The sequence below is a fragment of the Choloepus didactylus genome, chromosome 1, assembly GCF_015220235.1.
Source record: "Choloepus didactylus isolate mChoDid1 chromosome 1, mChoDid1.pri, whole genome shotgun sequence".
NCBI lineage: Eukaryota > Metazoa > Chordata > Mammalia > Pilosa > Megalonychidae > Choloepus > Choloepus didactylus.
The window spans coordinates 47,256,963-47,281,457 of NC_051307.1; the positions used below are offsets into that span (position 1 = coordinate 47,256,963).

Sequence of the window (24,495 nt, forward strand, 5' to 3'; positions counted from 1 at the left end):
TTAGGTAGTGTTCTCTCCTCTTCAAGGTTTTGGAAGTTTGAGAGGGGTTGGTGTTAATTATTGGAATGATTGGTAGAACTCACTTTTAAATCCATCTGGTCCTGAGCTTTCCTTATTGGGAAGTTTTTGATGACTGATTCAATTTCCTTTCTTGAATTGGTCAGTTTAAAGTCTTCTGTTTGTTCTACAATCATTGTAGGTTGTTTGTGTGTTTGTAGGAATTTGCCCATTTCTTTCAGGTTGTCTAATTTGTTGGCATACAGGTGTTCATAGTATCCTTTTATAATAATTTTCACTTTTATGGGGTCATAAGTAATGCCCCTCATTTTGGATTTTATTAATTTGCATCTTGCCTAATTTTTCCTTTCTCAATCTAGCTACTGGTATGTCAATATTATTGATCTCAGAGAAGCAACTTTTACCTTTATTAATTCCATTGTTTTTAATTCTCAATTTCATTTTTTATGCTCTAATCTGTTATTTCTTTTTCATTTTTCTTCCAGGTGTGTAGTTGGGTCTTTGATTTTAGCTTTCTCCTTTTTTAGTATAGGCATTTAGGGCTATAAATTTCCCTCTCAGTACTGCCATCACTGAATCCCATAAGTTTGGATATGTTGTGTTCTTCTTTTCATTTATTTTGTGATATTTACTGAGTTCTCTTGTACTTTTTACTTTGATGCACTGATCTTTTAAGAGTATGTGGTTTAACTTCCATATATTCATGAATTTTTCAGTTCTGCTCCTATTATTTATTTCCAGCTTAACTCCTGTATGATTAGATAAAGAGCTTTGTATGATTTCAATCATTTAAAATTTATTGAGACTTGTTTGATGACACAACATATGGTACATTCTGGAGAATGGTCCATGGGCACTTTAGGAGAATGTATATATAGCTGTTTGGGGGTGCAAAGTTCTGTATATGTCTGTAAGGTATAGTTTATTTATAATATCATTCAAGTTCTCTGTTTCTTTATTGATCCTCTATTTAGATATTCTATCTATATGAGAGTGGAATACTGAAATCTCCAACTATTGTTTCAGAGACATCTCTTACTCTCTTAAGTTTTGCCAGTGCTTGCCTCATGTGTTTTGGGGCACCCTGATTAGGTGCATAAATAATCATTATTTTTCCTTCTTTGTGCATTGAGCATTTTATTAACATACACTCTTCTTTTGTCTAATAACTGGTTTGCATTTAAAGAATATTTTGTCAAATATTAGTATAGCTACCCCAGGTCTTTTTTGATTACTCTTTGTATGGAATATCTTTTTTTCCAAATTTTCACTTTCAATGTATTGGAGTCTTTGGGTCTAAGGTGAGACTCTTCTGTAGAATCTATAGTTAGATTAATCATACTTTTTTATCCATTCTGCCAATCTGTGGCTTTTGATTGGGATGTTTAATGCATTAACATTCAATGTTATTACTGTAAAGGCTATACTCACTTCAACCAATTTATCTTTATAGTTTATATGTCATATCTTGTTTTTGTTTCTCTTTCTACACCTTTAGTTACTATTCCAGTTTGCTAATGTTGCCATTATGCAAAATACTGGAAATGGATAGGCTTATATAAAGGAGGTTTATTTGGTTATGAATTTACAGTCCTGAGGCCATAAAAGTGCCCAAACAAAGGCATAAACAAGAAGATACCTTCACTGAAGAATGGCTGGTGGTGTCTAGAACATGTCTATCTGTTGGGAAGGCATGAGGCTGGTGTCTACTGGTACCAAGTTGTATTTCAGCTCCTCTCTCACCTCCTGTGTGTGCTTAGCTTACCATCTCCAAATGTCCTTCTGTCCACAACTCCAGGCATCTCTGAGCATCTCTGTCAGCTCCCAAGCATCTCTCCAAAAGTCCCTTTCAGCTGCTCTTGAGTTTTTTGTCCTCTCTTAGCATCTCAAAATAAACTCTGGGCTAACATTTCAAAGTGTCAGCAAGCATCTGGGCCTGGAGCTCTCTCAGGTAGTCCAGTGAACTAATCAAGACCTACCCTGAATGGGCAGGGTCAAATCTCCCTGGAAACATTCAATCAAGGGGTCAAACCTTAATAAAAAAGAAATAATGTCTGCCCCCACAAGATTGCATTAAAGAATGTGGCTTTTGGGGGAATGTAATATATCCAAACTGGCAGAATTACACTTACTGATAGTATTAATTTCTACACTCTACTTCAAGGCTCTATATCCTGACTTTTCCTTTGAACCTGCCAAATTCCCATTAGTATTTCTTATAGAGCATGTCTCCTGTACATGAACTCTCTCAGTTTCTGTTTATCTGTGAATATTTTAAGCTCTCTTACAATTTTGAAGAACTGTTTTGCTGGATAAAGAATTCTTGGATGGCAGTTTTTCTTTCATTTCCTTAAATATATTATGGCACTGCCTTCTTGCTTCCATGGTTTCAGATGAGAAATTGGCGCTTAGTCTTATTACAGTTCCATTACATGTGATGAACTGCTTTTCTCTTGCTGCTTTCAGGTTTCTCTCTTTATCTTTGGCTTTTGACATTCTGATTAGTATGTGGCTTGGAGAAAGTTTATTAGGATTTATTCTGTTTTGTGTACATTGTACTTCTCAGATATGTATATTTATATCTTTCTAAAGAGTTGGGAAAATTTTGGTCAGTACTGCTTCAAATATACTTTCTGCCCCTTTCCCCTTCTCTTCTCCTTCTGGGACACATATGATGGGTATGCTTTTGTGCATTTTTCTGTTAATCAAATCCCTGTGACCCTGCTCAATTTTTTCCAATCCTTTCTCTATCTGTTCTTCTGCCTTATGATTTCAATTGTTTTTCTTCAAAACTAAAAGCTGGAAATTCTAAAAGGATTTTAGAAGCTGATTCTTCCTTCTGCCTGTTAATATCTGCTGTTCTGTGCCTCTAGTGTATTTTAATCACTATTATTGTTCCTTTCATTCTCATATATTCTGTCATGTTTCTTTTTATACTTTCAAATACTTCTTTATGCTCATTCAGTTTTTTCTTACTATCCTTATCTCTTTACCCATATTTTCCTTCATCTCCCTGAATTAATTTAAGAGATTTGCTTGAACATTTTTGATTATTTTGAATTCCATGTTTCCTCCAAATTTTTAGTATTTTCCTTTAACTGGGCTTTCTATTTCTGTTTCTTATTATGACTTCTAATATTTTGCTGATGTCTAGTCATCTGATTACCTTGATGTGTTTACACTGAAGGTCAGTTTCTCTCTTTTGCCTAGAGTTTTGTTGATTGGCTTTCTGTTAAGGGTTTTCTTTAGCACTTGGTTTAAATTATTGTAGGCTTTTAGAATTTACTGTGCTTCATTGGTCAGATTTTTCCAACTCTTATGCATCTGATTCTTGCCTTGGATATGTGGGAAAATTTTTAAGTTTGCACTATTTGTGCAATTGTTTCACTCCCGGGAGAAAGCTGAATTTCCTCTGTTCCTTCTCTGAGAATTTTGATCTGTTCTATTTGTTTTTGTTTTGCCTCTACTGTTTTTTTTTTGTTTTGTTTTTTTTTTTTTAAACACTCCTTTCTTTGCCTCCATTTGCTTTTGCCTGGAGGGCAAATCCTGGGAGGAGGGTCATCCTGGAGAGAACTTTCCAAATCAGTATTTTCCAGTCGAAACAGGGTCAGGATCCCACAAAGGGGGTGCAGAGCAGCTCCAAAGAGCTCTGGGAAGAGGGTCAGGAAAGACACCAGAAGCCTTTTTGATGATTCCCTAAAGCTATGCCTTCCCAGCCTGCCTAGCATATGGTGCTCTTCAGCAAAATCTTCCCTGCACCCCTAAGGAGTTCTTGTGTTATTAAACTTCTACCATATCTGCCCCTATTGGAGATGGTGGTGAAAGAATGGCTGCCATGATCAGTTCCTGGCTGTGCCCCCTCTCCCATTCTTTATTAAGTGGACTTCCACATCCCTCTCCTTCCACAGCTGCCAGTCAGGGATTTAATCCAAGGTGGCCTGCCTTGAGGGAGGGGGATGTGTGCTGGTAGATGCCAAGGAAAAAGTTACTTACAGTTGTTTATGGCACTGTTTCAGCCTCTTCATATAACTCTACACAGTACCCCCTGGCCACCAGAGTCCCTGAACAGAAGTTTCACACAGTTCTTGTCTGTTTATTAGCTGTTTTCTAGGAGGAGTGAGTCCTGGAGCTCCCACTCCACCAGCTTCCTGGAAGTCCCTACCCTAACAGACATTTGAATTTGGAATTCTGGGTTTTGATAATTGCTACTACAAAAGTAGGTGGATTATACCGTTATCACAGAATAATAGAAATGATGATGAAACAAAGAAAATTCAAAGTAATAGTTCCATTACCCCAAAATATTTACATTTATATGTAATTGTTAAGTATGTGTGTATCCAAAATCACTAATGACTTAGGAATCAAGGAAAGTATAAATGTCAATTTCAGTCCAAAATGAAGTTCATTATTTAATTCAAAATTATATATCTAAGTCATTACATAATTATTTTAAACTGTTTCATAAATCAATAACTTTCTGGCAAATTACAACAATTTTTGTAAAATGCTAAACTTTGAAGAACATGGTAAGACTATTTTCGAAGAAGTCCTAACTTCAAGGGAATAAAATGTAGGGTAATAAAATATTTTCATGAATAGCTCACCATGGAATATTCACTTATGCAAAATTGTTTATATTAAATAATTAAGTTGGGTTTAGCATTGTTAATTGTGCAAACAAAATATTTCTGTGGAGGTAGGATTGGATTTATATAAAATAGGTGACAGAGATAGTGATAGATAGATAAAAAGATAGACAGATAGATAGATAGATAGATAGATAGATAGATAGATATTTTAATTGCTTAACACTTCCCAAGATCTAACCTTGTTTATTTTGGTAGAATAAACAGCAATGAACCCTGACAAATCTTATGAAAAACATGATTTAAAGACATCTGATTTGTTTTAAAAATGAATTTAGAGTATTTTCTAAATGTTTTCTTTTTCACTTACTTCACAAGTTTTTGTTCTTGTTGTCAACTGTCCTATGATTAAAATAATATTTCATTGTCTCTTCCAATACTGTATAAACACATGCATGCTATAAGTAGATAAATCATAACATTTTAAATTGTAAAATCTCTGGGCCTAATTCAAAATTAGGCAAAGTAAACTCTTGTTACTCAGTATTTCTGCTGTTTCTTAAAATATAATGTTATTTAACTTGAGTTTTTCAAAACCTCTTTAAGTTCTTCATTTTTTTCTAAATTCACCATCTCTCCTATCTCTTTACATATTTCAATATTACATTAAGAAAGTTAGTAGAAAAAGTAAATATTCCCTTTAAAAACCATCTACTTATGTCTTAACTTACATTTAAAACACAGGAATCTTCCAAAAACAACTGGTAATTTATTTACATTAATGCATTCAAGGAAAATTTATAGTAGGACTTTCAATAACATTTTTTAATTAATTTTTTTAATTTTTAAGTTATAAGTGCAATTGTTATTATTGTCATTCAATATGGATGCTTTTGAAAGAAAGAGATTTTTTGCTTCCCTCATAATTTCATATTATATTTCCAGTAATCACTATGCAGTTCCAAAATTATAAATTTGGACACAATTTTTGGACTCTATTGCATGGAAATTTTTGCTATATCAGAGGATAAAAATTCTCTTCATGCTATTATATGCTAAATAATTGGTGGGAACACATATGTTATTTTAATAAAGTGTGAGCTGAAAATGTTAAGTATAGTGCCCAGAGGAAAATCATCAAAAAAGGGCAGAAATTTAGAAATAGATACAAATTTAAAGACTCTAAAATAATTATATAAATTTTGGCTGCATTCATATTACATATTCAGAATTTTGTTAGATAAGCTGTATCAGGCCAAATGCCATGTATAATATTGACAATGAGTACAAGGTAAGAGGAAAAATAAATGGATAGATGAAAATGAGTCAGTTCTGAAAACACAGAAACAAAAACTCACAAAGTCTATATTCTAATAATGATAAATGGTAATCTGAATTTGTGTTTATTCAAATGTAACATAAAGGCATCAATTCATATATATGTGCTTGTGTTTACACATGTGCATATGTATATTATATACAAATATTTTACTGACATACACATAAGTGCACGTTTATCCCTACAACAGTATTAATTATAAATGTAATTATGCATCCATACAATGGTATATATAAATAATGTGTATAGATGTATAATCTATAGATACGATGGTATATATAAATAATGTGTATAGATGTATAATCTATAGATTTATTTGTGTGTGTAAAGACATGCAAATTATACTATCACTTATGATCCTGTGTGAGGTTGTGAATGATATATGGACCATATATATAGTTTGAAAATTAATACTTTTTTTAGGATAGTAATTTATACTAAATAACTCACTATTTCAAAGAAAATCCATAATGAAAAAAATGGCATGTAAAGTTTCATGAGTATTTTCTCAGTCTTTAAAGTGTGAAGAAAAAAATAACTCCAAATGTTTAAAAATTGGTCATATTGGACAATTTCCCTTTTCTTCAAAATTCAACAGAAGTCCCTAGGTGGCTATAAGATTCTCAATAGTGTTTGACTCCTTCATAGCTACTTAAAAAAATTACCTTATATCAAGGAAATTATTTCATTATAGAAGAGTTTTATCCTGATAGAATGATTAGGTAAATGATACATAATATATATGTATCCCATATTATATGCACACACCTGTGCACAGACACACAAACACACTTATACAGTTACATAAGCATGTCTGATCACTATTATACCACTTAAGTTAAGCAATAATATTTACCATCAGATTTTATTATTGAAATGGTCAAGCATTTTTTTTGCAGAAATTATCTAAAACTTTATTTAATAAACATAAAACAATTTAATACATTGCTGATAGAAAAAGAGAAAGTATTCTACCTTCAATAGCCATTTATAAAATTTTGTTCCTGTACTTTAATCAGATAGAGATGGCAATGAAAAATTGTCTTATTTTTTTCAATTTGTAGGTCTTTGTACTTTAATCTTTTAGAAGAATCATCTCATGTTGTTGGTATAATCTTATAAGAAATTGGAGGACATTTAAGACACATTAATCTGATTCATATATGTAATTTGATTTTTCAAGATATGTCAAATGAAATTGGGTTAAAGATGCTTCAAATGTTTTCAGTACTGTTATTTGAATGCCAATACACAGAATATAATATACAAAAGATTCTTCAGTTTTTATCTATAAAGTAAAAAAACCTGTGCCGTAAAAAGTAATCAATACACTGGAGTCATTTTAAAATTCTACAATTAAAAAAAAACATTTAATTTATGAAAAATATTCTCCTTATTAGATGATTACTTTGAGATAACACAGCCTAACTCTCCTTGGCTTCAAAATTAAATTTCACACATCAATTGAAATTCACATATTTGGAAAATGTGTTATTCATATATTTCCTAGATTCTGTCAGTGTTTTGTGGGATATATTGGAGTCCTGTTTTCCAATGTATTTTATTATATTTATTACAAAAAAATCAAATTTTCAACTGCGTTAGTTTGCAGGCTGCTGTGACAAATGCCATACAATGATTTTATAAAACAATGGGAATTGGCCCATAGTTTTGAAGTTAGGAGAAGTACAAAATAGAAGCTTCAGTAAGGCACTTTATCTCCAAAGTGTACATCATTCTTGTGCTGGTTTACAGGCAATCCTTGGGGTTCCTGTTTCCCTGACTTGTATTCCAGCCTAATATCACATGGCAATGTCCTCTCCTTTCTTTTCTTAATTTAATTGATTGCTGCCTTATGGTTCTTCCCCTTGGATTTCTTTATAGGACTTCCAGTAATAGGATTAAAATTCATATTGATTCAGTTTACCACACCTTAACTAAAAATAATGTCTACACAATACCCTATTACAATGGGTTCACACCCACAAGACTGGGATTAAGATTATTAACATGTTTTTTTCTGGGGTATATAACTCATTCTACTATATCAACCTTGGTTTTTAAAAATGAATACTTCATTTAATTTTGCATATTTGCCTCCTAAATTATATATTACATATGTTGAAATTTGGGGAGAAAGGTAGAAACTAGCTAATATGAAGAAATTAAGGTATATTTAGTTCTGGAACACCAAACAAAAGTAAAGAGACATAAAATGACTTTCTCCTGCTAATAATAAGAAATTTCTTTTTAAAGATATATTGTTTAAAAAAATTTCAAAGCATACTTTTCAATGAGATGACCTAATTTATCCTTGCTATGGAAATCAAACCTGAAATATTAGTGTATCAAAGTAACAAGATATAATTCCCACTCATACACCTATGTTGTGTTTCCCATAAATGGGTTCTGTTATAGGTTTCCTCAAGCTGGGACCCAGGCAGATGAAGAAGCCATGATGTGCAATGTTTTAGGTTTCATGGTAAATTGAAAGAGAGAGAAAGAAGCAGAAAGACTTACAAATCACTCAATGGATCTTAAGTTTTCTGGCCTTTCCATTCACATTTCATTAGGCCAGTTGTTCTCAAAGTGTGTACCTTGGACTAATAGCATCAGAATCAATTAGGAAATTTTCAGAAATGCAAAATCTGTAGGCCTACCACAGCCTTTTTGAATCAGCAACTCCAAGGATGGGGCTCATTAATCTGTTTTAACAAGCACTCCAGTAGATTCTGATACACAATACAGTTTGAGAATGATTATATTAGTGAAAGTTTTTCACATTTCTAAATCTAGCTCCAAATAAGTGGGGATATATAGTTTTACATGTCCTCTGAAGAGAACTAGAAATATTTGGTGGTCAGCAATAGTAAATACTTGTGAATTAAAATATGAGGACATTATGATAGTTGTTGGACCCAAGCTGATTCTTTCTATAATCATTATTGTCAATATCTTTTTTATTGCACATTCATTGAAAGGGAAACCTTGTACAAAGATAAGATTCAGCACTCAGAGTTACAATATAGTTGCAATAGTAATGTAAAATAAATTATGTTAAGCACTCATGTGGCCTCACCGATCAAATGGTATAGGCTGAGTTGTTAGAGATGGGTTTGAGGATTCTGAGAACATCATTAGGTACATAATTAAAGAATGTGAATGCACACTGCATTCTCATCAGCAGACATTGCTGATAGGAGGGCTGATGCTCAAGAAAGTCTCTGTTTAATTACCAGTTAAAAACAAAACCAAGAAACAGTCATTGCAGGAGTAAATCCTAGAGTTTTTTTTTTAATATTAAAATGTTCAGTGTGCAAAAAAACAATGAAAGGCAGGAAAAAAGAGAAAAAGAGAAATTATGGTCTATCCAAAGGGAAAGGATAAAAACATAGAAAATGCCAATTCAGAAGATGAGAATATGGATATACTGGAAAAAGCCTTTAAAAATTCATCTTATGAATATGCTCAAGGACATTAAGGAAAGTACAGAGAAAGAATCAAAGCATATCAGCAAAACAAAGAATGTACAATATGAGAGTCTAAGTAAAATAGAAATTTTTAAAAGGAACCAAATAAAACTACTGGAGTTGAAAACCACAATAACTGAATTGAAAAATATCCAGGATGGTTTCACAAGCATATGGGAGGTGGCAAAAAAAAAAAAAAAAAAAAAAATCAGTGAACCTGAAGACAAGACACTTGAAATGAGTCTGGCTGAGGAGAAGAGAGAGAAAAAAAGAAATATTAAAGTAAAAATAGCCTAAGACAGCTTTTGGACACCTTGAAGTGCACCAATATCTGTATTATGGAAGTCCCAGAAGGAGAAGAAAGGAATAAATGGGCAGAAGGAATAATTGAAGAACTAATGACAGAGGACTTTCAAACCTATCAAAAGATTTGAATACACACATCCAAGAATACCAGAGGACACCAAACAGAATAAATGTAAGGAAAAATGCACCTTTTCACATATTAATGCAAAGGACAAGGAAAGCTGCAATAGAGAAACAACATATTACATAAAAGAGGGTACCATTTAGGTTGTGTGCTGATTTCTCATCAGAAACCATGGAGGCAAGAAGGCAGTGGGAGGAAGTCCTGAAAATGCTGAAATAAAACTACCAGCCAAGAGTTTTATATCCAGAAGGTATATTTTTCAAAAATGAGGGGGAGATTAAGACATTCTCAGATAAACAAAAACTGTGGGAGTTCATCATCACTAGACTGGCCCTACGAGCAATGCTAAATAGAATTCTTTAGATTGAAAGGAAAGAACAAAAGACAATGGCTCAAAGCAGCATGAAGAAACTTTACTGCAGTAAAGTTAACTACCTGAATAATTATAAATGTAAGTATTATTGTAGTGTATTGATTGGTAGGTAACTGAACTTCCTACTTCCTGCAGGTGTTAACATGCAAATGCATAAAAAGTAATGACAAAGTTTTGTTTTTGGATATACAATGTACAAAAATATAAATGGTGATAAGTACAAAAATGATAGGGAGCAGATAGATATAGGAAAAGTATATGTGCATGCTTCTGAATGTGAGTTGTTATTAAACAAAATATGACTGTTACATATTTTGGATGTTAAATTTTAAGCCCATGGTCACCACAAGGAAAAGAGATGAAAAATATATCATATAGAAATGAGAAGACACTCAATATAATACAACATAAAAAAGCAAATAAATACAAAATAGATATTAACAGAAGTGAGGGACAAAAAAGGTGTAAGACTTACAATGGCTAAAGAAAAAAATAATGGAAAAAAGTTCTGTATTTTCAATAGTGTCTTGATATACAAATGGTTAGAAAGCACATGAAGAAATGCTCAATATCATTATCCATCAGCGAAGGGCAAATCAAAACCACAATGAGATAACACTTCATACCCGTCATAATGGCTACTATTTAAAAAATGGAAAATAAGTGTTGGAAAGGAAAAATTCATCCACAGTTATTATGGAAAGCATTTTGATGGTTCCTCAGAAGGCTAAGTAGAGAACTCCATAGGATCCAACAACCTCACTACTATTTATATAACCAAAAGGATTGAAATCAGGGACTGGAATAGGTGTGCTTGTTTGAATCTGTTGCATACCCCAGAAAAGCCTATGTTCTTTCAATTCAATCTTGTAGGGGCAGACCTAAGGTGGGTGGGATCTTTGATTAGGTTGTTCCCATGGAGATGTAACCCTGCCAAATCAAGGTGAATCTTAACCCCCTTCTAGAGTCCATTATGAGAGGATAAATGGCAGAGACATTTTGGAGAGAGTTCAGAGAAGCTAAGAGAGAAACACCCAGAGATGTTTGGACAGAGAGCCATTTTGAAATAAGAGCCCAGAAGAGAAGGACCAGCAGACACTGTCATGTGACTTCCCATTTGGCATATGAACCCCAGATGCCAGCAGCCTTTCCTCCTAGAATGTATCCTCTTGTTGATGTCTTAATTTGGAAATTTTCATGGTCTTTGAATTGTAACCTTTAACTTAATAAATCCCATTGTTAAAAGCCATCCCATTACTAGTATGTTGCATTCTGGCAGCCATAGCAAACAAAAAAAGCAGGTATTTGCACAGTGATGCTCATAGTGTTTGTGATGGTATGGATATTTCTTCCTTGTTTTGTTATGAGTATGTTTGTATTTGTACATAAAGCAAATATCTTTGTTTTCTTCTCTATCTTATCACCTTATCATATCACAGAAGTTGTATTGTTCATATTATGAGATTTAAGTTATAGGATATCAAGTTTAAGAGTTAATATTAACCAAGGACTTGTTTCCTATTCTGGAGAGATTTAGTATATTTCTGGTGTGTACATGACAGTTGAGTATTGTTAGGTGAAAAATATATCTGTTGTTTTTCATTTAGAGATTAAGCATGGTTTGAGGTGATGTATATAGCTGCCAAGTTGACAAGGGGTGGACTGTGATGGTCACTTTCATGTGTCAACTTGGTAAGATGATGGGGCCCAGTTGTCTGATCAAGGAATCACTGACCTGTGTGTTGTTGCAAGGACATACTGTGGACTTAAATCATCAGTAGGTTGATTGCATTTATGACTGATTACACCTGCAGTCAGTTATGGAGTATTTTCTGCAATGAGAGATTTCATCTAAACAGTTGTGAGCTTTTAAAGGGAAGGTGATGACTTCAGCAATCGGAAGAGAGAACTTTCACCTCTACTTCAGCCAGCCAACCTCTCCTGGGGATTTCATTTGCAGACCTTCATTGGAGTGCTAACTTGCAGCCTGCCCTGTGGAATTTGGACTCATACATCTCCACAGTTTCATGAGACACTTTTATGAAATCTCAAACTATTTACAGATATCTCCTGTGGGTTCTGTTTCCCTAGAGAAACCTGACTAATATAATGGCATTATTCAAAATTGCCAAAAGATTGAAGCCACACAACTGTCCATCAACTGATGAATGGATAAACCAAATACAGTGTGTGTGTGTGTATATATATATATATATATAATGAACTGCTATTCAAATGTAAAAAGAATGAAGTCTTGATGAATGTGACAACCTGGATGAAACTTGAAGACATGTTGAGTGAAATAAGCTGGATACAAAAGGACAAATATTCTATGGTCTCACTTTAGAATAAGCAAACTCATAAGGACAGAATCTGGATTTTTTGTTTCCAGGTGAGGGGAAGGAAATAGGGAATGGGAAATTAAGGATTAAAATGTACATGTTTTCTATTTGGAATAATGGAAAACTTTTGATAATGCATGGGGTTGGTGATTGTACAGCATTATGAATGCAATTAACAGCACTGAAATATATATCTGAATATGAGTAAAAGGGGTAAATTTAGATTGTGTATATCATAACAGAATATGCAATTATAAAAATGTGCTGTCATCAACTGTAACAATTCTTCCATACAATGCAAGATATTGGTGGTGGGGTGGCATATGGGAATCCTGCACTTTGTGTATGATTGTTCTGTAAACTCACAACTTCTCTTATAAAAATAAATGAGAGCTGCAGTGGCTGGGAGAGGAATGGCCAGAGCTGCTTGAATATCCACATTTCAGTTTCTCTGCCTATCAAGAGTTTTGATTCATCATAGATGATCTGTCACCAGAAGAAATTCAGCTGAGGGATCACCAGGTTACTGATGAGTCTCTGGAAAGTACAAGGAGAATCCTGGTTTTTGCCATTGAGTCTCAGGATACAGGAATCAAAACTATCACTATGCTGGATGAATAAGGGGAACAAATAAACCACATTGAAGAAGGTATGGACCAAATAAAGACATGAGAAAAGCAGACAAGACTTTAACAGAACTCAACAATTGCTGAGGTCTTTGTGTCTGCCAATGTAATAGGACAAAGAACTTTGAGTCTGGTAAGGCCTATAAGGCAACATGGGGCAATGGTGGAGACAATTCATCTAGCAATGTAATGTCTAAGCAGCCAGGCCGGGTGACAGTCAGCCTCAGCAAGCAGCCACAGGAACAGCCTCTGGAGGATACATTTAATGTATAACTAATGATGCCAGAGAAGATGAAATGGAGGGGAACCTGACTCAGGTGGGCAGTATCCTGGGAAATCTAAAAAACATGGCCCTGGGCATGGGCAATGAGATTGAGGCTCAAAATCAACAAAAACATTGGATTACAGAAAAGGCTGACAACAACAAAGATTGTATTGATATTGCCAATGACAGAGCAAAGAAACTCATTGACAACTAAAGCTACTGCTGTACTTCTTTATCATTTATTCACTTCCCTAGCTCCTCCTTCAAAGCCACACATTTTCAGAATTTGAAATTTTGGCACCACACCATAGTAATCAGGAGATAATGTGGAGGAAGGGCCAGAACACCCCCCCCCTACACACTTTTTAGTTCCTATTTTTCTCTTAAGGGTAGACTGTGCTGCTTCCTTGTGGTATTTTCTTTTCTGTTCAACCTCTTAGACTGGTTCTCATACATACACATAGTGTTATTTTTCATCCTCATTTATTTTAGAAGTTTCTCTTGCTTTCGAGATTTGGAAGCATTGCTAAAGACAGTCATGAAGAAGGAAGGATTTTTGGGGGGAGGGTGGGCTCAGGGGTGGAGATTGAGGCAGTAAAAACCTGCAGTCCAGAAAGCAAAAGTTGCAGTCACAGGAAAAGTTTAATTGGGTTTAATCTTTAATTCAAGTTGCAGTTTTTGCCAATTTAGGCTAATGTTTGGTTTTGGAGATTTTACATGCAATATTTTTCTTGTGCATCACAACTTTGCAATCTCTGCTCCAAAATGAGGAAAAGATTAATATATGCACATAATTCTTTGATCCCATTACATACTGCATTCAGAAATACTTTGTATGAATGAATAACTTTTTATTTTCATATTAGTAGCAGTATCATGTTCCTATTACAGGTTCTACAATCTCATAGATTTGTCATTAGTCTTTGAAGAAAAAACATGTAAATGTATATGTGTAATATGAGAGTTTCTCTCTTGAGCAGGGCTTAAAAATTTTCTGAAAAAGTTTAGCAAAGTATATCAAGTGAATTCAGATTTACCTCAATGCCAAGAATTATGTTTAGGTATGAAAAAAGAAACTTACTTTTATCTCAGGTAGAAAAATAGGTTGCTCTGGACTTTATACAGCTTTAGGGTTTTATTTTTAAGCTAGAATTTATTGTATCACTAAAAGTGATTTTGGAAATTATGTCTTTGGTTTAATTATTGATGACTGCACTATCATTCTCTTTAGCTTTATGTATTAAACCACATACCAATCACATTTGTTTAGCTCCTGAACAGTGCTATGGGAATTTGATTGGTTATTTGCTGCCTTTATTTAAAAATCAGCATCCGCACACTTTATAGTTTTGATATGTACTGGTTTGATCAATTAACACTGCTTGATCCTTACAATTAAATTTTGTAAGTTACCAGTGGAATTGTTCTTTCAAATAGATAACATGATCCTGTGACTACTATTTTGGAGGCAACTATTTTATCAGCTCTTATTTAACAACTTGAACAGTGCCTGGCAAATTGAATAAAGCAAAAAGTCTGTTAGTCAAGAAGCTCTCCAGTGGAAAGCTACATTTAACACCTTTCCAGTTTTTTATTGAAAATACAGAGATTTTCTTTGTGATTTCTCATGAGGCTTGTTATAGCCATTACTTGTCTTTTATTCACTTGGTTTTGAATACCCTAATGACTGAAAGGATAATGTTTATGACTGAGAACTGTAACTCTCTTCCCGGTGGAGAAATAGTTAACTTGGGAAAGTTCAAAGGCTGAAGAGGAAAATATTTTTTAAAAGTGAGACTGAGATTCTCCGTACCAGAACAAGTAATTTGGCCCTTAAGATTAAAAGGCTAACTTATTTTTTTTTTGTTTCTTTTGCTTATCTGTGTCTAATTTTCTCATTATCCTTTCTGAGCTAGTTTCTTTATTTCTAAATCGGTTGGGGACCTAGTAGTGGTGGCATACCTACTTAACAGAGTGTTTGGATTAAATAACAATACTATTACAAGTATTTTCTGAGTATCCTGTCTAGAAAAGTAGACACACATACAAAGACTTGATCAGGTTCCAAAATTCAAATTCTTTCAGGGGTCAGGCAAGTGATAGTAAATGTGTAAATGAAGGTGTATAACAATGGGAATTATGCTATAGCTAAATGCCTTTTCTAAAAAGCATTAATAAAATTAACACTGATCTGACAAAAGAAAATAGTCCTGAGGATATCAATATGCTGTCCCCACAATTAGTTTATTGGTTAGAAGTTTTAAAGTAACATATCTGGATATACTTCAGCTCTGCCACTTGCTGGCAAAGTAACTGAAAGCCCATTTTTTTACCTCACTTTCTTTATCTGTAAAATGGGGATTAATAATTCCTGCCTCACAGAGTTGTTGTAAAGAATCAATGTGGTAACACGTAAAGCAATTAAAACATAGCCTGGCAAATATAAGAGCTTAGTAAATAAGAGCTGCTATTTTGTCTAGAGTGGAAATCTTTTTTGGGTCAAGGTTCTCTTTGTGAATTTGATAAAAGACAACCCAGCCTCTCTTCCAGAGCCTACAAATATGAATCATCACAAATGAGAATCATGTAAGCCATGAGAGCCCATCCATGGATCCCACAGTTACAAACTTTTCCAAATCTTCTGCTACTGGGAAAGAAGAGGGGTAGGGATATAAAAAGGCCCCTATAAAAAGTGGATGTATTAGTTCTATGATGCACTAGAAATAGAAGCTGTTGAATAAAACCTTTTTCTGATTTTCTCCTGTAACATTATCTAGAAACTTGTTTACTGCACTTTTGAAAGATGGTAAATTCAAGTAGTTAAGAACACAAACTTGGAGTCTGACCACCTGGGTTCAGATTTTGGTTCAGTCATTTACTAGCTTTGTGACCCTGAGCATAATACTAACTTTTCTGAGCTGGTGTCTTTATTTCTCAAATGGTTGGGGGTCTACTAGGGGTGGCATACCTACTTAACAGAGTGTTTGGATTAAATAACAAAGAGTACTTGCATTGGTACCTAGGACTTAGTAAATTGTCATTAAGTTAAATAACAACTTTTTTTTTTATTATTACTTTGGAATAGCTAATTGATATATTCATTCTTTTGGCTTAATTTTTAGAACTTTTCCTTTTGCCAAGTGTTACATTCACCAGAATTGCAAGATGAGATCTAATTATGAATAAATAAGTATAAAGACTTGAAAAAAAAATAAATGAGGAAGCATTAAAATCTTTTGACAATAAAATAAATTTGTCAATCCACCCAGGAACAGGATGGTTGCTACTTCCATTTTTACAGGCTTCTTGGTGAGCAGAATTTTCAATGGTGTATATCATTCATCAACTAAGGTATATTGGGATTTTAGTTTTACATTTTGAATTTGAATTCTTGTAATTAAATTTGAAAGGGAACATAAGCAAATATCTAACAAATATGTACTTAGTGGACTAGAGTAGAAAAATCAAGATCAAAGTAAAAATTAATAAATATAATCATGGGAGAAATTCTTTGATTCTCTAAGGGAAATTTTTAAGAAGGCTATAAATCATCCTCTAGATCTAACATTAATTCTCATGTTTTTACTAAAATCATCTAAGTATTGATTTAGATTCTAAACAAATAGTTTATTACCTTCTAAGATAATTATTTTAAGCACATATCCTTGAAAGGTAAATGAATGTAACTATTAATTCCATTTTAGAAAACAAATAGATCTAGAATTTAAATTCCTGTTCTTACATATATAGTTTCCTTTTAACTGACAACATTTAAGAGAGTATTTGTTCCACTTTGCTAATGCTGCCATTTGCAAAATACCAGATGTGGATTGGCTTTTAAAAGGGGGTTTATTTCGTTACAAATTTACAGTCTTAAGGCTGTAAAGTGTCCAAGTAAGGCACAACAATAGGGTACCTTCCCTGAAGAATGGCCACTGGGGTCCAGTAAACCTCTGCTAGTTCAGAAGGCATGTGGCTAGAATCTGCTTGCCCCCAGGTTGCATTTCCAAATGGCATTCTCTAAATTGTTGCTTTTGGGGTGTTCTGTCCTCTCTTGGCTGTAGCTCCTCTTCAAAATGTCACTCTCAGTTGCTCTCCAAAATGTCACTTTTAGCTGCTCTGAGCCTGGGCCTGTGTGGCTCTTTTTAATGTACTCCAGTAATCCAATAAAGACCCACCCTGAATGGGTGGAGCAATACCTCTATAGAAATAATCCAATGAAAGTTCTCACTCACAGCTGATTGAGTCACAGCTCCATGGAAACACTAAACCAATAGGTTTCAACCTAATCAACACTAAGAAGCCTGGCCCAACAAGATTGTATCAGAGATAATGGTGTTTTGGGGGACATAGTACATTCAAACCAGTACAGCGTTTTATATCCCAGGATTAAGGCATACACACCATCCAACTTCTACATCATCATTTGGGCTAGACTCATCAAACCATTAGCACTTGTTTTGTTTGACTTTCCTTTCTAGTTTATTAAATCCACAAATGTCTTGTTAATTCTGTTTGTTAGTAGCTATAATTTATATATAGACTATTGTAGATATATAAATATGAAATATTCAACTTCAATCTAACTTTTCAGCAAAACAGTTGCATGTCTGCTCTGTCTTCACAAAAAGGTACTTACAGAACTTTTTAGCTGTTTATTTTATAATAATGTTCTATTTGTAATGTATTCTTAATGTTTACATATTGAGATAAATATCATCACCCATATCAGAAGGTGGCACCTTCAGAATATACCTAAAGTAAAGTTTTTATTTTTGTAAACTCAAAAGCATGTCTGCTTCTGTGTGTGTTACTCTGATATTTTTCAAACTGATGTGCTAGAGGATGATTTCTTCCAAAAGGTTAATTATCATTCATAACTTTTATTCTTTGGGTTCTTAATATATTACATATATATAACAACATCCCCTCAGTTTAGACTTGTTAAATATCAGTGATATCTTCTTGATAGATAATAATGATATTAATGGAGACACCCAAAAATCATTATCTTCCAATGAGAATGAAACTAAGGCCATATGATTACAAATATCAGCAAAGTGATAAGTTAAATCTTTAAAAATGTCTTCTAATGCAATCTTTTTTTAATGCATTTTGTTATTGTGAACTTTAACATATATACATAACAGTAATAACTTTCAAAGTATGATTTAACAAGTTGTTAGAGATCAAATTTCACAGAATGCCACGGGTCACAGTTGCACAACTTCAGCTATTTCCATTATTGTAAAATATAGCATATGTACAGAAAGGTGCTAACTTTTTGATGTACTGTTCAATAAGCAGTTATATGGGTAATTTCAAACTTGTTATTGGTTACAGTTCCACAGATTAAGTTTTTTCCTTATGCAATATAGGGTATATACAGAAAGGTGAAGAGTTTCAGAGCACATTTCAAAGAGTAGTTATAGAGCAGATTTAAAAGGATGTTATAGGTTACAATTCTGCCATGTCATTTACCTCTTCCAACTATTCCAACACCCCAGCATCTAAATATATAGATAGATATATCTGTATCTATATGTATATGTATATGTATATCTGTATCTATATCTATATCTATATCTATATCTATACCTATATCTATATCTATCTTTATCTATATCTATCTATATTGATATCTATATCTATCTATATTTATATCTATATGTTTCAGTATTCATAGGCCTTTGTTAAATCTTATCTAGTTTGTTGCTATCCCTTCCTCTCACTTAATCTCTTTCTCCCTCTTCAGAGGTGTCTAGGCAGTGACACCCTAACTTGTTCATATTGAAAGGGAGTGTTGGCAGTATGGGGAAAGGGGCTGCATCTGACTGTTGTTCTTAAAGGGGCTGTTGCCTCTGGGTTTTAGGTCTTGTCTGATGTAGAACACTCTGGTGGATATAATTTTCTGAGAGTTAAAACACAGTGACTGAATATTTTATAGAATCTCAGGTAGGGACCTAGGTATTTGGGGACTACTTTTGGTAAGGGCATGGCATTTTGTGGGCATTTGGGATGTCTAGCTGGAGATTGCATAAGAGAAACTTCCAGGATAGCTCCTCCACTCTCTTTGGGTTACCTCAACCACTGTGAACTCAGCTTATTACCTTTCATTTTTCCCCCCTTTTGGTCTAGTAGGAGTTTTAAATCCCTCACTGCCTGGGCCAGACTCATCTCTTGGAATCATGTGCCAAATCACCAAGGAGATTCATTCCCCTGGGAGTAATGTTCCTCATGGTGGGATGCTAGTGAATTTATTTGCCGAGTTGAGCTTAGAGACAGAAAGACCACATCTGAGCAACAAAAGTTGTTCCCTGGAGGTGCTACTTAGGCATAATTATAGGAGGGCTCAGCCTCCCATTTACAATCCTGTTTCTAAAGAGCAAGCCTCAAGTTGAGGCTTTGATTTATTAAGTAGTGTGTTCATAATTTCACTTAATATATATTCTATCCCAAGATAAATGGTCAGTTTCTTACATTATCTTCACTTAGTTTTACAATCATGATCACTCCCAACTTTAAACAACTATAACATAATACATCCCAGAGCTCTTGTCAGCTGCTAATTATTCATCCCTAGGATTAGCACAGTGTTGGTAAGATATTCCTATTAAACATAGTCTTTAATACGTAATAGGTAGTTTTTCCATATACCACTCTGTATTAAACCCTCTACCCCAGTGTCATATGTTATTTTTATGCCATGCTAACACTTATTTAGGTTTGTGGTGCTACTCTGTGGGTTGCATGCTTTTAAACAGCCATTTACTTGAGGTCTTCTATTTCTTGTCTGATCAGTCTAGGTTGTTCATGTGTTTCCAGGAAATTATCCATTTCCTCTAAATTCTCCAGTTTGTTGGAAAAGTTTTTCACAGTATCCTCTCATGAGGTTTTTTTTTTTTAATTTCTTCAGGTTCCATAATAATGTTCCCCTCTCATTTATTATTTTTTTTATTTGGGTCTTCTTTCTGTTTGACTTTGTCAGTCTAGCTATAGACAATTTTGCAGATCTTCTCAAAGAACCAACTTTTTGTTTTATTTATTCTGTTTTTTTTTTGTTCTCCACATCATTTATTCCTGCTTTAATCCTTGTTATTTCTTTTCTTGTACTGATTTTAGGATTAGTTTCTGATCATTTTCTAGCTTCTTCAGTTGTTCCACTAGTTCTTTGATTTAGCTCTTTCTTCCTTTTGTAATGTATACATTTAGAACTATAAAATTTCCCCTCAATACTGTCTTTGCTTCATTCCATAAGTTTTGATATGTTGTGTTCTCATTTCATTCATCTCTTGATATTTAGCAATTTCTCTTTTAATTTCTTCTTTGAAACACTGGTTGTTTAGGAGTGTGTTGTTTAGCCTCCAGATATTTGTGAATGTTCTAGATCTTTGATGGTTTTGACTTCTAGTTGCAGTCCATTATCATCAGAGAATGTGCTTTGAACAATTTCAATCTTTTCAAATTTACTGAGGTTTGTTTATGCCCCATCATCTGATCTATCCTGGAGAAAGTTCCATAAATACTAGAGAAAGATGTATATCCTAGTAAGTTGGGATGTCATTCTCTATATATATCTGTTAACTCTAATTCATTTATCACCTTGTTTAGGTTCTCAAGTTACTTTTTGGTCTTCTGTCTAGTTGATCTATTTATAGGAGCAAGTGATATATTGAAGTCTCCCATAATTATTGTGGAAAAAGCTATTGTTTCCTTTAGTTTTCCAATGTCTCATGTAATTTGAAGCACCTTGATTGGGTATATAAACATTTATGATTGTTATTTATTCTAGGTGAAATATCCCTTTTATTAGCATATAGTGTCCTTCTTTGTCTCTTATGACATCCTTGCATTTAAAGTTCATTTTACCTGAAATTTGTATCATGACCACTGCTTTCTTTTGGCTGTAGCTTGCATGGAATATTTTTTCCCATTCTTTCACTTTCAATTTCTTTGTGTCACTGGGTGTAAGATGAGTGTGAAAGAAGGGAGCTGACTCCATCTCTGTTCCTGCAAGAAGTTCTTTATTGGCTTTTTAGCACAAGATTATATAGCATAAGCATTCTTTGGGCTACATAATTGTTTTTCCCATTTCCTCAGGGAACCGCATTTGTTCTAAAATCACAAGACTAGCATGTTTACAGTCTTCAGGTGCAAGCTTGAGGACAATAGTAATCTCAGAGAATGATGTCTTCTGAACCAGGTGGGAAAGCAGGGGCACAGAAGGAGCCTGGCATCATTCTCTAACTTAATTGCCTGCTGTCAGGTGCACAATGCCTCGGTGCCTGCCTTCAGGCACACAATGCTTGGGCCTTCTCCTAACCTGGTGCCTGAAGGCAGGCACACAATGCTTCAGTGCCTGCCCCCAGGCCCACAATGCCTTGGTGCCTGCCTTCAAGCACACAATGCTTTGGCCTTCTCCCAGCCTGTTGCCTGCCTTTGGGACTTCCAGTTATGTGGTTAGGGTCATGCCCTGTGCAGTTTGGCAGGGAGTTTGGTCCATGACACAGTGGTCCTGGGATTTCCTGGGGCTGCTGATGGAGTACTGTGGGGCTGCAGAGCTGCATGTTTCACGTTATAACTCAAATGCCCCACAGTCCCTGTCTGCCATTCACACAAGTCCCTGACATTGGGGGAAGGCTCCTGGCACTTCCATGCAGCACCCTTGCCTCTAGGCTGTTCACACTGTTGGCTTCTGCGGAGGAAGAGTGGATGATGTCACAAGCCCACAAAATCCCAAATTCCCTCATGGGAGCTCCCAACTGTGGGTCTGTGAAGGGTTCTCTCCCCAGCCAGCTACAAAGATGGTTGCATGGGACATGGAAAGCTGTCCCCTCTGTGCTCATCTGTCTGCTCCAACTGCCAGTCTCTAGCACAGGGGCTCTTGGCTGTGGGTCCATGTAGGGTTATCACCTGAGCCAAGTGCTGAGGAGTGTGCCCAGGGCATGGAAGGCTGCACTCCTTTGTGCTCATCACCCAGCTCCAATCATCCATTTCTCAACTCTTTTCTGGACTGAAAACTCACTGGTCTTAAATGCAGTCTCTCAGCTTCTCCAAGTACATACTCACTATGGATGTAGAAACTCCTGCCCAGCCCATGCAACCCTGGAGCTGCTCTTCTGGAATGTTTTCTGTCCTTTATCTAGTGTTTTCCATGGTGGAGAATCTTTCTCTTTCTCTCCTAATCCACCATCTTCCCAGAAATGACATGGTTACTTTTGCAATTTAAAACTTTGTTATGGCTTTCATGGCAGGTGGTGTGTACATGCACTACTTCCTTTACTTAGGGGATGTGTTCTGTGATTCTCCTTGCATGTTGATCACCCTTTTGTCATCTGTTTCTTTTGTTTGACAGTCTGCAAAACAGAGAAGGTATAAGGAAGACATTAGGAGGCCTGACTTTTTCTGTATCTTTTACCCAGGAAAAAGGCCCCACAGCCCAAAGTCTAGCTGCATGAATACAGTTCCCCCACCGTGCTCCCTTTTACATTTATGCCATTGCACTGTAACAGTCAATACCCCCTCATATACAATCTTAGTATTTTTATTTCATGAATGATAAACTACATATATTGCACATTTGTAAAAGTTTCTTTATACTTTGTATGTGACATAAAACATCTATATATTGTTAGATATTAAAACTGTTAATATAATACATGATACTGAATTGTATTTAATTTAACATCATAATATATAATTATAACTGTTAATGGTGATAATGGCTTATTTTAACTTTTCATTGCTATATTTTCATTTAAAAGCTTGTCATTTTGTAAAAATTTCAAGACATTTTTTGGTAACAGTATTATATAAGCCTACATATATAACATGAAGATATCTAAAAACAGTGACTTTTGTCACCAAGAGTACTCTAACTTAGAAAATATAAACATAAACACTTCAGGAAATATTAATCCATCAAATTTTATATAACCATTCCTTTCTCCTAAAGATTATCAATTCAGGTTCAGTATGATAGCATTTTTTTTCATCTGCTAGGAGTGAATGAGTAATTGATAATTTTCAATTGGTTATCTGTATAATGTAATTAATATCTTTGGATGCTTCCAATCATAAATATCCCCTAATTCTGCCATCAGAATAATAGATTTATCTTTTGAGGGAGAGGGGGCTAAGTAACTCATTCCAATTACCATTTATAATGTTGACTATTTGGAAAGTTTTCTCTAACTTACATATTTCAATATTTAGCTATTTAAATTCAATCAATCCTTTTTGTATTTTATTTATGTAATATTTTTGTTTATTTATTGTCATTCCTGCATTAGATTCAAGTTACACTTTTTGATATTATTATTTTCTTATAACTAGTCACTACACAACTTACTATTCCCCCTAAGATATGTTATATATCATAAAGAATTTAACCTTGAGGTTGTAAGTCTCCAAAATAAAACTAGCTTTCTTTTTGCTGTTACTTTTACACTTTATTAAACTATGCTCAGAGAAATGTTCTTCATAACATAGTTTGTTGGTAAATCACTTGTCTTTAGATTATTACTTGGTCATTTAAAAATAAAATTTTCTATGTGCACTTTTCATTGAAATAAATTTCATATGCACTTAAAATAATATAAATTCTTTGAGGATTTTATATAGGGATATATATATACATATACACAATGATGGAGATATGTATGTATATATACACAGTGATGAAGATATACACACACATACATACACAATGATGGATTTATCAAGCTTATTAAATGTGCAGGTCAAATCTTTTATATTCAATAGTGTCAGGCATCATGACCTATTATAAACTGTAGAAATGAAAACAATGTTTCATCAGTGCAAGGAAAGACAAAGTAACCAATGAAACTGAAGACAGTACATAAAGCTACCCAAGTGTCCTGAGTTATCAAACCATGACACTATCATTAAGAGGGTGGAAGTGAATAGAATTTTCAATAATGGACTTATGCCAAGTAGATGGTCTTTAGATCTACATGTGAAAAAGTAAAACAATAAAACATTTACAACATAGAAAAAGATCCTTGTGATACAAGAAGTCAA

General features: G+C 34.2%; 1 pseudogene; it reads left to right on the forward strand.

The window, feature by feature from the left end:
* LOC119508500 overlaps window positions 1-13,666 on the forward strand; it is a 67,015-nt pseudogene extending 53,349 nt beyond the window's left edge.
* The last annotated feature ends 10,829 nt before the right edge of the window (window positions 13,667-24,495 follow it).